This window comes from Phascolarctos cinereus, unplaced genomic scaffold (genome assembly GCF_003287225.1).
Source record: "Phascolarctos cinereus isolate Bilbo 61053 unplaced genomic scaffold, phaCin_HiC Scaffold_9;HRSCAF=440, whole genome shotgun sequence".
NCBI classification, from domain to species: Eukaryota; Metazoa; Chordata; class Mammalia; order Diprotodontia; family Phascolarctidae; genus Phascolarctos; species Phascolarctos cinereus.
This window is the reverse complement of record NW_027556402.1, coordinates 158,599,453-158,611,803: the sequence shown is the minus strand read 5'-3', so window position 1 is coordinate 158,611,803 and position 12,351 is coordinate 158,599,453.

The following is a 12,351-nucleotide window of genomic DNA, read 5'->3' as shown; positions in this document are numbered from 1 at the left end:
AGAGTCCTCCTTGGATTAGAAAGGCCTCAGGGGTTGGGAACCTGTGGCCTCAAGGCCTCATGTGGCCTCTAGGTCACAGGTTCCCTACCCCTATTCAGTCCTGTGCCGGCCAGACACTAGCTGTGTGAACCTGGGAGAGTCTCTCAGCTTCTCAGGGCACCAGGCAAGTCTCTAAGACTGAGTTGAAGTCACCTAGCTAATATGTGTTAGAGGCAAAATTTGAACCCAGGTCTCTCTAATTCTAAGGCTGGCCCTCTATCTGTCATATATGCTTGTGGGAGACAGCCAGGTAGCTCAGTGTATAGACCTGGACCTGGAGTCAGGAAGTCCTGAGCTTAAATCCCACTTCAGACACTTAACTAGCTGTGCGACCTTAACCTCTAATCTGCCTCAGTTTCCTCATCTGCAAAATGGGATAAAAATAGCACCCACCTCCCAGGGTTGTTATGAGGCCAAAATAATATAATATTTGTAAAACACTTTGCAAACCTTAAAGCTCTATATAAATGCTAGGTATTATTGTGGTGATGAGCATATGCATATGTACATTCATGAAAACTGTGAAATACTACAGTTTCTGGATTGTGGGGTGACCTAAAACACAATGGAGAGTAAGAATATATGGATAGTAGCCTATTGGATATAGCCCTGTACTTGTAGTCAGGAAGTCCTAGGTTAGAATTCCTCCTCAGATACTTACTAGATATGAGATCCTGGGCAAGTCGCTAAATCTCTCCCAGACTCAGTTTCCTCATCTGCAAGATGGGGATAATAATAGCACTTATCTCACATGATATCACATGAGATAATATGAAAAAAAATGTTTTGCAAACCACAATGTATTATGTAAAACTTCTCTAAGCAAACTGTAGAGTATTACTAATATAAATCATAATAAAGAAGTAAAACATATTATTCAGGAAGTATACAATAAGAGTGGGGAAACAGTTAAGTATTGAGATTGTGAATGCCACATAGGTTTCCATTCAATGTCACTCTTCCACTCAACAAATTCTAGTTTCTACTAAACTCTAGGCAAAGTCCTTCCTAACCCAGCCTCTTCCAACCTTTCCAGTCTTCTTACACCTTCCTCCCTGCCATGTACTCTTTGACCCTATAACCCCGGCCTCCTTGCTGTTTCATGAACAAGACACTCCATCTGTCAGCTCCAGACACTTTCTTTAGCTGGCCCTCGTGTCTGCAGTGCTCTCCATCTTTGTGGTTTCCCTGGCTTCCTTCAAGTCCCAGCTAAAATCTCATCTTCTATAGGAAGGCTTTCCCAGTCCCTCTTAATTCTAGTGTCTTCCCTAAGTAAATTAATTCCTATTTATCCTGTATATAGCTTGCTCTGCATATATGTCTTTGCTTGTTGTCTCAAGCATTAAATTGTGAGCTTCTTAAGGACAAGGATGTCTTTTGCCTCTCTTTGCATTCCCAGTGCTTAGCACAATGCCTGGTATATAGTAGGTGCTTAAAAAATGGTTATTGCTTGGTTGATTGTTGAGGGGCAAAAAACAGCCCAGAGATGTGCTTATAACTAGTTGGGCAAATTTTCTACAGAAGAGCAATGAGAGGACATAGACAAGAATTGCACAGGATGAGTTGTGATCTCCACTGTTCCAAGGAGAACCGATGTCTGTGGGACCACAGATCCATTAACATAATTATTTTCTAGGTATAACTGAAGTAGACACATGGCAATCTGGGAATGCGGTTGGTCCCTTGTACTCCAAGTATTAAGAAAGATATGAAATAGAGCTGGCTACTTGGCAACTTCCAGGTGAGGGTCTCCCAACCTTCGTGTGAAATTAGCCTTGAAGTTTTCATCCATCGGGGACAAAGACACTCAGAGTGCCAAGAATATTCGTTCCTGTATCAAAACAAAGATGGTAGGTGCAGACTTATCCAAGACAAAACAATCAGCTTCCAAATCTTGCTATTACACACACCAGCAATACCTGCCTCGTTTTCATAAATAAAATGGCCACCACATAGTCTGACCAGCCAACCACTTGGGACCCTTTTGTAGATGAAGCAGTCTCAGTGATCAGCTGCTCAGTGTTCCACAGCCCAAGTGGCTGCATGCACTGTGCCGGGGTGGGGAACCTGCTGCCTCAAAGCCACATGTGGCCTTCTAGATCCATGAGTGTGGCCTTTTGACTGAATCCAAATTTTATTTGTTCTATAAAACTGAATCCAATCAAAGGGCCGTGCTCTGGAACTAGAGGGCCACGTGGTCTCGAGGCCGCAGGGTCCTCACCACTGGCTACAGCATTGAGAAGTAAGGGCCTTACCCAGGAGCCTTTATGGGTCAGAGGTGAGACTGGACCCAGGCCTTCCTGGTTTCCAGGCCAGCTGTCCATTTGCTATGACACACTGGATATTATACTTTAATTGGTGATGTTTGATGCAAATATTTTCTTCATCCTGTCATTTCTCTTCTAACTCTGTCTTCACTGATTTTATTTGTACCAAAGCTTTTAAACTTTGTTTATTTAACAATAAACAAATAAACATAATTGTTTATTTTATCTTTGATATTTTCTATCCATTGCTTGGTTAAAAATTTTCCTTCCCCCATCCCTCACCTTCAGCTATAGCTACTTTGGTTTTAAAAAAGTTTATCATTCTATGCTTAAGATTATACTAAAATTATTTCTTACACGTGGTAGTCATCTTAAATATACGTTAAATCGAAGGGAACTTTTGGTGAATATGTGCAATAAAAGTTAGGAAATGGATCATATGCTTAACTTTTTGCAAATGATGTCCTATGTATCATTTACATAGAGGAAAGGATGGTGTACTACTACAGGCGTGGGGAACCTGTGACCTTGAGCCCATAGGTGGCTGTCTAGGTCCTCAAGTGCATCCCTTTGACTGAATCTAAACTTCACAGTTCTGTGGCCTCAGAGGCTGCAGGTTCTCCACCCTGTGCTAGGACTTACAGAATACTATGTTTTACTGTTGTTCAACTTTGGTGAAATCATGCTACTTCTTTGACCCTCAGTTTTCTTATACATAAAGTGGAGGTAATAAAATTGTCTTACTCTAGATTTATTGTAAGGCTCAAATGAGATAAGGCATAGAAAAGCTTTTTGGAAAATACAATTTTTTACTGTTAGATAGATAACATTTAAAGTTAGCAAAGCACTTTGAGTATATCTCATTTGAACCTGACAAAGATCCTGTGAGGTAGATACTATAGGTATTATGATGCCTCTTTTACAAAGGAGGACGCTAAACTCTGACGAGTTAAGTCCTATCTATGGGCACACAGTTAGTAACTGATAGAGACAGGATTCAAACTCCGGTCTTCCTGACTCCAGAGCCAGCCTTCTATTCATTAAGTTAGACAGTTTCTGAGTAATGGTGTAGTTTAGGAAAAAGTGAAATAAACTTGCCATTAAAAGACCTGGGTCCAAGACCCAGACCTACTATTGCATGCCTATTTAACTTCTCTGAGCCTCAGTTTCTCCGTCTGTTATATGGGCATAATAATAGCTTCCTATATCATAAAGCTCTTGTAAAGAAAGTATTCTGCATGGGGCAGCTAGGTGCCACAGTGGATAGAGCTCTAGCCTTGGACTCAGGAGGACCTGAGTTCAAATGTGACCTCAGACATTTGACACTTACTAGGTGTGTGACCCTGGGCAAGTCACTTAACCCCATTGCCTAGCCAAAAAAAAGGATAAAAAAAAAGAAAGTATTCTGCAAACCATAAATATGTGGCATACTATATAACATATGCCTTTGCTAATATATTTACATATAGATATATTAGACTCATTTTATATTTATATATATATTCATCTGTATGTTTACTTAAAGACTCATTATGTATTTATAGATCCATCTGTATATTTAATTACGTAAAGACTCAACGTGTACATATCTATATATAGTATATTGTGTTTGTATTATATACACATGTATATGAGTCTTTAATGTTTTTTGACCAAAGGCTATTGCCAGACTTCTCAGCCCACAGTATATACCACAATCTCTAGAGTATTAGCAATATATCTTTCCATTGTATTATAAATCTAATGTACTGAGATGGGAGTGAGGCAACCTCAGAGGTTAGACATGACAGATTTGACATGACAGACACTCGTAAGGAATAAAGTAATAGTGATGTCATTTATTGAAAGAACAAAATAGTTTTGAGGAATTAATGCCAAGTTCCATCCATCATCTGCTCCCTTTGGTGGATAAGGTAGAAAATTATCCTTACCTAGAGAAGCAGCATTGTTTTGGGGCCATCTTAAAGTTGCTTATTAAAAGTTACAAGAATGATGAATGATAGTATATCTTAAGTACTCCCTGAGCTCCTCATCACCCTCTCCCGCAAACACATACACATCTTAAACACATATATACAAATAAAGATGGGGTTTTAACCATTGTTTGGTAGGAGAGTGAAGAGGGAAGGAGGAGTGGAGGTGGGGGGAGGGATTAAGACAGAGAGGGAGGGCAGAGTAAGGAGAGAGAGACAATGGGAGGAGGGAGAAAAAGGAGAGGAAAAGAAAGATAGAAACAAAGAAAGAGAGAAGAAAAGAGAGGGAAAGGAGAAGAGAGGATTTAGTTTCCTTTGAACAGAAACTCGGGGTGATAAAAATGCTACCCAGACTTAAGAAAGGCGTCCTAAAGCTGTTTTTCTGCTGTTGCTCTTCCATTCTTCACAATGCCTGTCTAAAAGCATTCCAGGTTGTGTAATGCCTGATCTTAGGGAGGAGTCCATTTCCCCTCCCTTCATTAATTCCTAGCCCTTCCTGATGCCACAGGGAAAAGGGAGGGGAGACCTAAATCTGAAACTTCAACAATATGTGGGCATTATTGTACTCTTGCTAAAATGTGGTATTTATTTTCATTTATGAGGTCAAGTTTAGGTCAGGCTATCCACAGAATCACCTCTGAAGGTTACTTATTTAGGGGGAGGGGGTACGTGTTAAGTGAGGCTAGGCAAACACCCAAAGGCTTATACAATTTAAGATGAACGGAAAATTTGATCCACAAAAACTTGACCCAGAAGTCTTCTTTAGCCTGGACCGATATTGTGGTGACATTTCTTTTACTTCCTGTTTGTGACTAGACTTTCCTTGCCCTATTTCCTTTTTTTTTTTTTTTGGAATGGTGGAGGGTGGGGTCACATATCTCCTTTTTGTTTTACACCTGCCCTTCTGAAAAAGTGTTTGGGAGGCAGGGAGGGAAGGGAAGTTGGAGGCAGGGGGGAAAAAAGTAAGAGACAATGTTAATATGGAATAGGAAAAGTTGATCTAAGCATTCTTAAGTTGGGGGCTGTAAATTTGTTGGTTTTTTTTTAAAAAAACCCTACATTTTAATATAAGTTGTCTGTTATTTAATTTTTAGCGTTTAAGAATGTTACTCTGAGAAGAGATCTAGATTTCACCTGATTGTCAAAGAGGTCCATGACCCAAAAAAGTTTAGGGACCCCTGAGATCATAAACTTTTTGAATCATAGATTTAATTTCATTTCAGTCAACCACAAAGAGTATCTGGCAGTCAGCAGGGAATATTTGTTGAGTTTCTGACTTGTTCTGTGCTGAGAATTTATGGAGATTGTACAGCGTAAGGAAAAGGCCAGGTTTGGCTACCCACTGGTGAAGTGGAAGAGATCTCAGTAGCATGTTCCTTTTTAAATCTAGGACTTCCGGGTGGTCATTCCAACTTGGCTTTCCTGGTGTGAACCACGGAGGGCTCTTTCTCCAGACATAGAAAAAGCTCAGGTGGGACGTTACCAGATCCGGCCAGTAGGGGGTGCAGCTGTTCAGTAGTAATAGCCACTTCATCTCAGCCAGGGTGGCTGTAGTAATGTGTGAGACCCAAAGTGAATTACCAGCAGAAACCTGGGAGCAAGGCAGCGGTCAGCAGCCTAGAGAGGCACTCGGTATTCAGGCTGCAAAAAATGGAAACAGAGAAGAGACTGGGCTGGAAGGGGAAGTGAAAGAAAGCTTGCTTTGCTCAGGTCACTAGTGTTGCTGTGGGCAGACGAACATCCATTGCAGATCAAAATAACACACCTACTACACACATAGCACTTTGTAAACTTTCATTTCTATTATTTAATTTGATCCTTATGGTAAACTGTGAGGTGGCCTTGGAGCCAGGAAGACTAGTTAAAAGTTCGGTTGCTGACACATCCTTGCTGTGTGACCCCAGGCAAGTCACAGAACTTTTCAATGCTCCAGGCAGATGTGTAAGACTGTAAGTGTGAAGACAAGGTGCAGATCTGCACTGGTAAATAGACTTTCCTCATCCTGGGGTATATTCCCAGACAGATGGAATCACAGGTCCAGTCACTACACCTATCCTCATTGTGAATTTATCATCAACAAATAAAATATTTCAATATACAAAGAATAATATATCTACATATCCCACATATATATTCAAAACTATTACAAAATTTTAAAAGAGATTATATCTATTATCTGTCTACACACATGCCTATATAATAGAACGGGGTAGTAATAAAACTTATCTATTTATGTCCCTTTCTGCACTTTTTAGTGTTTTTCCTATGGAGTTTTTTTTTTTTTTGTGAGGTAGTTGCTCAGAGTCACACAGCTGGTAAGTGTTATGTGTCTGAGGTGATATTTGAACTCAGGTCCTCCCGACTCCAAGGCTGGTACTCTATCCACTGTGCCACCTAGCTGTCCCAAAAAGCTTTACTTTAAGGGTATCTGTTACAACTCACTAAGATACCTATCCACTAGAAGCTCTCCCTTTTAAGAACTGTATGTATGTATGCACACATATGTGTGTGTGTGAGTGTGTATATTTATATATTCCAGAAAAACAACAAATTGACATGTTGGTGAAGTGGATAGAATGTTGGACCTGGAGTCAAGAAGACCTGAATTCGAATTCATCCTCAGGAATTTATGAGCTGTGTAACCCTGGCCAAGTCACTTTTCCACTACCTCAGTTTCCCTATCTATTAAAAGGGGGTAATAATATCACCAACCTCCTAGGGTTCATGTGAGAATAAAATGAGGCAATGTTTATAAAGCGTTTTGCAAGCCTTAAAATGCTACATAAATGCCACCTGTTATATCTGTGAATACATATTTAATTCTACATCTTTAGTCTATCACTTCTCTGTCAAAAGGTTAGTTTCATCATTAATTCCCTGAAGTCACCACATAGTTTGCAGAGTTCTTTCAAGAAATTTTTTTTGTCTTTCAAAGTTATTTTCCGTCACATTCATTGCTAATGTTGTCCTTACATAAATTGTTTTCCTGTTTCTGTTCACTTTACTCTGTATCAATTCATATAAGTTTTCTCATGTTTTTCTGAAGCTGTCACATATGTAATTTATCATGGATCCATAACATTCCATTGTATACATAAATTCAAAATTTATTCTGCTGTTCCTTAAGTGATGGACACTTAAAGTGCTGCTATAAATATTCACATATATATGGAATCTTTCTGTCTCTCCTTCTTTCTCTTAGGATATATGCCCAATTATAGTATTGCTGGGTCAAAGGGTATGCTTAATTTAGTGACTTTTGGGGAGGGTTCCAAACCGTTTTCTAGAATGGCTGGACCAATTCAGGGCTCCACCAACAATGCATTAGTGTAACTCTTTTCCTGAAACTCTTCCAACAATTGCAGTTCCTTTTTTGTCATCAGTTCCAATCTGATAGGTGGAAGGACCTCAGAATTGTTTTAATTTGCAATTCTCTAATGATGAATCTATCCAATTTTGCTTCCTGATACTTTCCAGTCATCACTAAACAAATATGTGATGTGCCTCTCTTCTTTCCTTGGAGAAGTTGAGGTCTTTGGGTACAGAATGTTGCATATACCATGAGATGGGGTCACTCAATTATTGATTTTACTTAACTTTGGGTGATAGGGGAGGGAGTAATGTAATGTAAATGCAAAATGCATTGATAAAATTTTTCTTTTCTTTTCTTTTTATGGCCGGCCAACCTTGGGAAATTACTCAATTCTTCTAGGTCTCAGGTTTCTCACCTGTAAAAAAATCAAACCAACCCGAAACAACAATAACAAAGTGCTAGTAAGTACTCTCTGAGATCCCTGCCAGGTTTGGAATCTCTCTGCTATGCCTCGATGACAGGCATAGTCTGTTGTGATCAGATGGGTCTCAGTGTCCCACAAACATGCCGTGATCATCTCTACCCTACTGCTTGTATTTACTTGCTCCTCTCACTTGGAATCCTATCTTCAGTCTTTTCCTACCAAATCTCACCCACTCTTTAAAGCCCAGCCACTCCAGCCCTTATCGACCTCATGGCATTTCTGGTCTGCTTATGTCATTGAGCACCTAATTATATATTGTCTTATATTGCTCACTATTGTTTCACATTGTCAGAGTTCTTTTCCCAAATGGATTGTAAACTCTCTGGTACTAGAGACCAAATGTTATTCTTCTTTACACCCCACAACACCAAGCACACTGGCATTATAGCAGCTCAATAAACACTTGTAAGTTCATTGATTGACCTAAAGGCTAGCCCAGGGGTGGGGAACCTGTGGCCTTAAGGCCCCATGTGGCCCTCTAGGTCCTCAAGTGCAGCCCTTTGACTGAATCCAAACTTCAGAGAACAAATCCCCTTAATAAAAGGATTTTTTCCTAAAACTTGGACTCAGTCAAAAGGCCACACCCAAGGTCCTAGAAGGCCACATGGGGCCTGAGGCCACAGTTGCCCCACCCCTGGGCTAGCCCCACCAAAGGTCTGGTTTTTGTACTTTCTACTTTTACAACCCAATAAAATAACACCGAGATGAAGTCACAGACTGAAGAGATGAATGTGGGCTGATATGGTCAGGGAGGGATCCGTGCGTGGACCATGTAGGACTGTATCTAGACCTTGAAGAACGGACAGGATTTAAATAGGCAGAGAGGAAGAGTTGTGGTATTGTAGATAGGATCAAGGTGCTTTTAGTAAGCCTGAGTGAGAGTCATATTCACACAATCTGTCAACAGTACTGTATTCTGATAAGCAACTTGAAGCAGAGATGGAAGAGAAAAGCCCTTGGGGTTGCATAACCCCAAGTTCAGAGTGGGGCCAGAAGGCTTGAAGGGCCCATAGAAACCTTCCTTGAAACTGACTTGTGTTCTGACAAGTATCTCACTATCTAGGGCTAGCATTCTCTCATTTCTCAGGAGCTACCCCCTCATCTTTAAACCTCAGAAAGAAAAGTTCTAACAGCAGAGAGAGCCTCAGGGCTGGCTGACAAGTTTTCCTTTCCTGGGAAAAGAGAGAAAAAGCGAAATGTCACTGAGGTTTGCCTACGCTTTTGTTTTAAATTTAGAATAAAATTGATCCTCTCTTTTTGATGGAAGTTATTTATGAGAAAACAATGTTTTATTTTGTTCTATTTTTTGTCTTAGGTTCATATACAGGTGAAATTCTCACAAAACTTAGTTTACCTCTTCCCAAAGATATATTCCTCCCTCCCTCCCTCCCTCCCTCCCTCCCTCCCTCCCTTCCTTCCTTCCTTCCTTCCTTCCTTCCTTCCTTCCTTCCTTCCTTCCTTCCTTCCTTCCTCTCTCTCTCTCTCTCTCTCTCTCTCTCTCTCTCTCTCTCTCTCTGTCTCTCTGTCTCTCTGTCTCTGTTTCTCTGTCACCAAACCTTGCATATCCAATGTACATACAATTCAGGAACCTTAACCTTAGGCAGACCCATGGAAGCTCCTTGCCAGGTCCCTACCTGTACCTCCTTTTACTTAAAGGATTTGGAGTGGTGAGTTGAGACAATTGTGAAACCAACCAGAGAGGCAACTTGGTATAATAGCTAAGAGCTGGCCCTGGATTTAGAAAGTCCTGAGTTCAGGGGCCGCCTCTAGAACAACTTGGCTGTTGGCCAGTCACTGAACTTTCATTGCTTTGGGTAAATCCTTTTAAGACTGTAAGTTGCAGAGAAGGTCCTGACCTGCAATGGTAGAGCGTGTTTTCTCCTCCATTGCTCTATTCCCTATTTATTATTCATTCATTTATTTTAAATGATGAAACAGTAGAGTTTTTTCTAGTCTGGTGGTCTTGGAGTCAAGAAGACCTGGGTTCAATTCCTTCCTCAGATACTTAACTAGCTGTGTGATCCTGGACAAATCACTTAACTTCTGTTAGTCTCAGTTTTTTCATTTGCAAAATGGGAATAATAATATCACCTACCTCTCAGGTAAATGAGATAACATATGTAAAGCACTTTACAAAACTTAAAGTACTATATAAATGCTGCTTATTATTATTAATTATTATTATACTTTAGCCAAAGTTTTCTGTAAAAATTACTATTTAGTTAATGTTGGTATAGGGAACTCCTGGTGTGGAAACTCCTTTCACCAATGCATAAATGCAACTGCTAGTCTTAGCAGGTTCTTTGGGGCCCAGAGAACTTTTCACCCATGGTACAAAGTTGCCTGGCATCAGTCACACTTCTCACCTGGAAACCTGGGAAATAATCTCTACTTAGCATCCCAATTCTTCTTTTCTTACAAGCCCTTATAGCTCAGATGACCGAAGGGTTTTGCATACTCATGATTATACCACATTGCATTTGCAGTCTGACCAACTACAATTCATTCCCTTGCCTACCACCTTGCAGGTTGACTAGACCCCCTGTGGCAAACTTATGGAACAAATGGACGAGTCATGCAAGATGGCCCGTCATGGGTGGGTTGAGATCTTATGGATCAAGGAAACATCCAAAATCATGATTTCACAGATGTATTTTAATATTTGGTTATGTATGTCTTCATGTTTGATTTTGTATTATAAATACTTGTTTTAGCTATCTTATCTCCCTCCTAGATGTTAACTTCCATGAGAGCAGAAACCATATTTTTGCTGATATTAATTTCCCCTGAGAGACTATTATGGTTTTTTGTACCTAGTGGTACTTAATAAATGATCATATTTGGTCATTGCCTGGTGATCAGTACAGATAACTGTACTGGCTGATTGACAAGATTCAAATGTAATGCCAGACCCCACCAGCTTGCTAAGACAGCATCTCCATAGGAAGGATGCTAGGGAGCTACTTCTGGGAGAATCATGATGACATACATGAGGGAAATTCAGGCATGGATTTTCTGTAACTGGTTCCAGTTGGCCTATCAGATAGTTAGGAAGAGCCCCTTCTTCCGGATACATAGCCAGAACTGTCAATATCTTGAAAAGCTGATCCACTAAGCCCTGGTAATCTCTTTTCTACATTCATGTGTGAGGAAATGAGGTGATTCCTTTAAGTTTGGTTAGTGACTGTGCTATAAAGGGAAAGACCTCAGGATCTTCCTCCCCTTTGAGGCCATATGACTACCCAACAATGTGGCCTCCTTCGTCTATTCATTTGTTCTTTTCTATCATTTTTAAAATTTTATTTTTAATTAATGGATTAAAACAAGCATTTCTGTAACAGTACAATTGAAAAGATGATTGTACATGAAACTGCAAACTTATTATGCACAACTTGCTACTCCTTTGAAATATACAATAAAATGATCGTGTAAATTTCTTCTTTTTCTTCCCTCTCCCCCCTCCCCCACCATAGAGATGGCTACTGTTAGACATAAATAAGTATGCATATGTTAAATTATTCTATACATACTTCTATTTATCAGTTCTTTCTGTGGATGCAGATAGCGTCTTTTTCATATGTCCTTCACAATTAATTTGAGTATTTATAATAGACAAAATAACTTATTTGCTCAAAGTCATTCTTAAAACAATATTGCTGTTACTGTATACAGTGTTCTCTTGGTTCTGTTCATTTCACTCTTCATTATTTGGTGCAAGTCTTTCCATGTTTTTCTAAAATCAATGAGCTCATAGTTTGCTATAGCACAGGAGTATTCCTTCACAACCATTTACCACAACTTGTTCAGCCATTACCCAACTGATGGACATTCCTGCAACTTCCAATTAGAAAAAAAAAATTATTTGGAAAAACAAAAAGTCAAGCATATCTAAGGAAATAATGAAAATAAAAGGTAAAGGAAGGAGGTTTAGCAGTACCAGATCTTAAACCATATTATAAGCAATAATTATAAAACTGTCTAGTACTGGTTAAGAAGTAGAAAGATAGATAGGAATAAAGTAGACATACAATTTACAGTAGCAAATAAGCATGATAAACTTGTATTTGACTAGTGTAAAGACACGAGATTTTGGGACAAGAATTCATTATTTGGTAAAAAATTGTTGGGAAAACTGGAAAGAGGTATAGCAGAAACTGGGCATGGACTACACATCATTTACCAGGATAAGGTCAAAAGGCATACAAGACTTAGACAAAAAGAGAGATTTTACAAGAAAACTAGAAGAACGTGGAACATATTTCTTATCAGATTTAT